Here is a 6817-nt window from a genome sequence, read left to right on the forward strand (position 1 = left end):
GGTTTTGGCTGAAATGGGCGTTGCGCCGGGGCATGGCCAGGGTGTGCCGCGGCCCTTGGGAGCTGTTGGGTTTAGGCGCCTCTGTTTGAGGGGCGGGCCGCAGCATGGCCAAGGAGGGCCGTGGCCCTTAAGGCATTTTTGGCCAAAGTGAGCTTTTTGGCTCGGGGATGCAAGCCTAAGGCCTCGGGATTGAACCTACTACCCGGTTGAGTAGTGTTTGAGGTCCCGGAGGTTAGGTTTTGGTTTTGGAACCTTTTATTATTCATTTTATTGATGGAATCCCATGATTTGGTTATGACCAGGTAACCGCTAAAGGACCAAAAAGTCGATCGTTCTCAGGGTTGTTCTTTTATTCGTTCTTGCTCGAACCAGAGGTAAGAAAATTGCACCCCAAATGTGACATGCATGGATATTCCTGAGGCATGTTGAATGTGAGAATATGGACATGGATTGTATATGGAATGCTTAGCATATGTTGCTCATTTGCGCATGGCACTGACTTATTAGTCAGGTTTGGCAAGGGTGCTAGTATCACTGTGAAGCTGTGACTTATTAGTCAGGTTCGGCAGTGGTATTGGGCATCGATCACGAAGAGCTGACTTATTAGTCAGGACGGCCTTGGCGTGTGTCACGCAAGCCAGTAAGATTTGATCAAATCGATTATCAGCATTGAATGGCTCAAAGAGCATTAACGCCAGACCGACCCCGAGGGTCGATGAATGAAATAAGCGCTTGGAGGCTAGTGGCTTACTCAGCAGCCACTCTCCCATTTGAATTAGTGACATGCATGGCAGTCACTCAGTGCGGTTTACCAGAACCCGTTGAAGGCTAGTGGCTTACCCATCAGCCACTCTTCCATTTGATTTAGTGACTCGCTTGTCAGTCACTCAGTATGGTTTATCAGGACCTCATGTGGTGTTTACTCATTTGTTTGATTGCTTTATGCTCAGTTTGATTATAACGATAATCATTGATAATGTTTATATAAAGTGTTATGTTTTCTTGCTGGGCCTTGGCTCATGGGTGCTATGTGGTGCAGGTAAAGGGAAAGAGAAGCTCACCTAGCCTTGAGTGGAGAGCTGATGCGGTGGTGTGTACATATGCAGCCGCTTGACCACCACGGTCAAGGTGTTCTCAGAGGAACTAGGGGGTTTACCCTATTTTTGCCGTTTAGGTCGGCGGGATTGTAACTTTACAACAGTAGTGACCATTTTGTACTGAGAACAGCTTGTAAACATTTTGTTTAGCTCTGCAGAGCAGTTTGTAATAAAAATCTCCATTTCCTTTTCATTGGTTTTATGCCTTAACCTGTTAATTACACTTAGAACACGTTTTTGACCAAAGGACTCAGGTAGTGAGTCAAATTTCCGGTCCACCGTTCACCGTAACTGTTCTGGGGTAGCCAGGGCGTTACAACTTGGTATCAGAGCAATGCCAAGGTTAAGGTTCCTGTAGACTGGCTGGGCATGTACACACATCACTGAAGTCAAGCTCGACTCTTGGTTAGGTAACTCTTTATGTAGTTATGTGCATAACTGCCTAAATGTGGTGCAAATGCTTTACCTGTATGCATGAGTCACTGTGTTGGCCTTGCGCCCCTGAAATGTTATGAACTATTATATGATACATGCTAAGTGCTGAGTGCCATAAACATGTATCTGCTTGTGCATATTGAATGACTGTGGAATAATTGTCTGCTTGTTCTTGGACCGTGAGGCGGCAAGAGGTTTAGTTATTACTATCTGACTGGCTTATTATTGTTTCAGTAAGGTATCAGTGGCAGAATGAACCCAGAACAGACAGACACTACAGCTGGCCAGAGTGGTCAGAGTCAGAATAATGACAATAGTCAGGGTCAAGAGAATGACCATTCCCAGATTCCATAGCCAGCACCTGCAAACTGGCAGCAGTTGTTTAGTGATTTGCAGGCTATAGTGTTGAAACAGGGAGAGGAGCTTCGTTTCCTGAGGCAGCAACAAGTGCCTGCAGTGGTTAATTTACCAGAGGCACCTTCTGTGTCAGTGCCAATTATTTGGCAGTAGCCTGGGGTTGAAAACAGATTGGAGCCTCTTTATGAGCGGTTCAGGAAACAGCAACCTCCAGTTTTTGAAGGCAGCGCTGATCCTATCAAAGCTGAACAATGGATGAGCATGCTTACCACTATGCTTGACTTTATGAAGGTAGTGGGTAGTGAGAGGGTGGCCTGTGCTGCCTATATGTTTCGGGAAGATGCCCGGATATGGTGGGAAGTGGTTGGTCAGACCAGGGATGTTAATCTCCTGAGCTGGGAGGAATTTCAGACCTTGTTTAATGAGAAGTATTATAACGATGCTATAAGAGCAGCGAAGGCCGATGAGTTTATGAGGCTACTTCAGGGAAGCTTATCAGTTACTGAATATGCCTTAAGGTTTGACCGTTTGGCAAAGTTTGCCAAAGAGCTGGTGCCCACTGATGGGACCAGGAGAGAGAGATTTCTCCAGGGGCTACAGCCCAGGTTAGCCCGTGACGTTCGCATCACCACTGTGGCAGGAGTCACTACTTATGCATAGGCGGTGGAGAAGGCACTCACAGCTGAGAGTGCAGAGATTAAGATCTGGCGTGACAATGCAGCCACAAGGGATTTCAGGAGGCCAGGTCCTCCATTTGTTGGTTCTGGTAGGGGTGTTGGCCCTAGTGATCAGAAGAGGAAGGTTCCTGATACCTTCCCAGTTCCAGGTCCGGACAGGAGACCTCGTGGTATTACAATAGGTCGTCCTGGGGGCAGTGAAGCCTGGAGGACTCATCCTGAATGCCCTAGGTGCAAGAGACGCCATTTGGGAGAGTGTAAGGCAAAGGCCTTCTTTTTGTGTGGAGTAGTGGGTCACTTTAAGAAAGATTGCCCTCGAGTAGGGAAAGAGGAATCCAGAAAGGTGGACAGCTCGGCCCCAGCTCGAGTGTTCACGTTAACTCAAGCAGAAGCTGAGGCTTCCCCCTCAGTTGTTATAGGTCAGCTTCTTAGTGCAGGAACCCCTTATCATGTGTTAATTGATTCTGGTGCTACACATTCCTTTGTTGCTAGTAGCATTATTGATAGGTTGTGTAGACCTTGTGATTTCTATGCTGTGGGGTTTGGTACTTTGTTACCCACTGGGGAGATAGTGGTATCCAGAAGATGGGTCAGATCTTTGCCAGTGACAGTAGAGGGCAGAGAGTTGTCAGTGGATTTGATAGAGTTAGTTATGACTGACTTTGATATGATACTGGGTATGGATTGGTTGGCAAAGTATGGGGCAACTATTGACTGCAGAAGGAAGATGGTCACCTTTGAGCCTGAGGGTGAGGATCCTTTTGTGTTTGTTGGTACTGTGCATGGACCCCGTGTTCCTATGATTTCTGTGTTGAGGGCCAGGGATCTTTTGCAGAGAGGATGCATTGGATTCTTAGCCAGTGTGGTTGATACCACTCAGGTCGTGCCAGTGAGACCAGAGGATACCAGACTTGTACGTGAGTTTTTGGATGTGTTTCCAGAAGATTTGCCAGGGTTGCCACCACACAGAGAGATTGAGTTCGTTATAGAACTGGCACCAAGGACGGAGCCAGTGTCTAGAGCACCGTACAGAATGGCCCCAGCTGAATTGAAAGAATTGAAAGTGCAGTTGCAAGAGCTGCTGGATATGGGTTTCATTAGACCTAGTTTCTCACCCTGGGGTGCGCCAGTTCTGTTTGTAAAGAAGAAGGATGGTTCTCTGAGAATGTGTATAGATTACAGGGAACTGAATAAGCTAACAATTAAGAATAAGTATCCTTTGCCAAGGATAGATGACCTGTTCGATCAGTTGCAAGGTATGAAGGTATTCTCTAAGATCGACCTTCGTTCTGGTTATCATCAGTTGAGGGTCAAGGAGGGAGATATACCGAAGACTGCTTTTCGTACCAGGTATGGGCATTATGAGTTTCTAGTTATGTCATTTGGGTTGACTAATGCCCCTGCTGCTTTCATGGATATGATGAACAGAGTGTTCAGGGATTACTTGGACCAGTTTGTGATCGTCTTCATCGATGATATTCTGGTATATTCTCAGACCGAATTAGAGCATGAGCAGCATCTGAGGTTGGTTCTACAGAGACTGAGAGAACACAGGTTGTTTGCTAAGTTCAAGAAGTGTGAGTTCTGGTTGTCTCAGGTGTCCTTTCTTGGACACATTGTCAGTACGGAGGGGATTAAGGTAGATCCAGCAAAGATCGAAGCGGTCAGAGATTGGCCAAGGCCAAAGAATGCTTCTGAGGTTAGAAGTTTCCTTGGATTGGTAGGTTATTACAGGCGGTTCGTGGAAGGGTTCTCAAAGATTGCTAGTGCTTTGACTGAGCTGACACGCAAGAGCCAGAAGTTTGTGTGGTCAGATAAGTGTGAGAACAGCTTCCAGGAACTGAAGCAGAGGTTGATTACAGCTCTGATTCTGAGCCTTCCGACAGATCAGGAGAAGTTTGTGATTTACTGTGATGCTTCTCATCAGGGTTTGGGCTGTGTTTTGATGCAATCGGAGAGGGTTATTGCCTATGCTTCTCGTCAGTTGAAGGAGTATGAGAAGAGGTATCCTACTCATGATCTGGAGTTGGCAGCTGTGGTTTTTGCCTTAAAGATATGGAGGCACTATCTCTATGGAGAGAAGTGTGAGATTTATACAGACCACAAGAGCCTGAAGTATTTCTTCACCCAGAAAGACCTGAATATGAGGCAAAGGCGTTGGCTGGAGTTAGTCAAGGACTATGATTGTGAGATTTTGTATCACCCAGGGAAAGCCAACGTGGTAGCTGATGCTTTGAGCCGAAAAGGTCCGGGGCAGATTCACGGTATGAGGCTGATAGCCAAAGAGTTAGCAGATGATATGACCAGAGCTGGTATAGAGTTGCTGGTGGGCCAGTTGGCTAATATTACGCTACAGTCTACACTGTTGGAGAGAATTAAAGAGGGTCAGTTGAGTGATCCTCAGCTGATCAAGATCAGGGAAGATGTTTTGGCTGGAGCATCCAGGGATTATACAGTGTCTGAGGTAGGCTTGTTGAGATACGAGGGGCGGATATGTGTTCCGTTAGACACTGCATTGAGGCGAGAGATTCTGGATGAATCTCATACAACACCTTACTCTTTGCATCCAGGCACCACGAAGATGTATCAGGATGTGAGATCGTTATATTGGTGGCCAGGGATGAAGAGAGATGTAGTAGAGTATGTGGCTAAGTGCTTGACATGTCAACAAGTCAAGGCTAAGCATCAGAGGCCGGCAGGGTCACTGCAGCCTCTGGATATTCCAGAGTGGAAGTGGGAAGACATCACAATGGATTTTGTGGTGGGCTTACCCAGGACTACTGGTCAGCATGATTCTGTTTGGGTGATAGTGGATTGCTATACCAAGTCAGCTCACTTCTTGCCAGTGAGGACTACATATACAGTTGATCAGTATGCAGATCTCTATGTGAGAGAGATCGTGCGGCTCCATGGTGCACCTAGGTCGATCGTGTCAGATCGGGATCCCACTTTTACTTCCAAATTTTGGGGGAGTTTGCAGAAAGCCATGGGGACAAAGTTGAAGTTCAGTACAGCTTATCATCCTCAGACAGATGGGCAATCTGAGAGGACGATCCAGATTTTGGAGGACATGCTGAGAGCATGTGTACTGGATTTCGGTGGTTCTTGGAGTAAGTATCTGCCTTTGATAGAATTCTCCTACAACAACAGTTACCAGTCTACCATTAGAGTAGCACCTTATGAGATGCTATATGGTAGGAAGTGCATATCTCCCATTCATTGGGATGAGACAGGAGAAAGGAGATACTTAGGTCCTGATGCAGTTCAGAGGACCAGTGAGGCTATAGAGAAGATTAGAGCTAGAATGCTTGCTTCTCAGAGTAGACAGAAGAGCTATGCAGATCCCAAGCGCAGGAACGTGGAGTTCCAGGTAGGAGACTATGTTTTCCTCAGAGTCTCGCCATGGAAAGGGGTGAGAAGATTTGGGAAGAAAGGCAAACTGAGTCCTAGATTTGTAGGTCCATTTCAGATCCTGGAGAGGATAGGTCAAGTGGCTTACAGATTGGCTTTGCCTCCAGCGTTGTCTGCCGTGCATAATGTATTTCATGTATCAGCTCTTCGGAGGTATGTATCTGGTGTGGGCCATATTCTGAGTTATGAAGATCTGGAGCTTGAGCCAGATCTCTCCTTTGAGGAGCAGCCAGTTCAGATACTTGACAGAAAGGACAAGGACCTCAGGAATAAGACAATACCTTTGGTTAAGGTATTATGGAGGAACAACAAGGTCGAGGAGGTGACCTGGGAGCTGGAATCAGATATGAAGAGCCAGTATCCCGAGCTGTTCAGGTAAATTTCGGGGACGAAATTTCAGTAACGAGGGGATAGTTGTAATGCCCCGAATTCCCCGATGTGTTTAATGGCATGAATAGTAGGCCGGGAGGGCCGTACTTGTTTAATTATGTTATTAATTGATTAAATGCATGTATATGTTGATTATATTATGATATGATGTGAAATGCATGCATGTGAGTCCATATTTCTTTATACAGGGGTGTGATGGTAATTTGGCCCGTTGAGGGTAAATTGGTTATTTGAATGCATGTTGGTGATATAAATTGAGACCACATTATGATGTGGGTTTGTTCGAGCCAGTTGGCATGAGACGATCAAGGAATGTTAATTAACGGTTTGGTCATAACAGGCTTAAGCTCGGGGCTCGGGGTGAGTCTCGGGGTGTTTTAATGATTAGACTGTTACCGGGCATTAAAGGGTAACGGGATGTGAAATATTGGAGTTTGAGAATATTGAGAT

This window comes from Humulus lupulus, chromosome 1, assembly GCF_963169125.1.
Source record: "Humulus lupulus chromosome 1, drHumLupu1.1, whole genome shotgun sequence".
Classification (NCBI taxonomy): domain Eukaryota; kingdom Viridiplantae; phylum Streptophyta; class Magnoliopsida; order Rosales; family Cannabaceae; genus Humulus; species Humulus lupulus.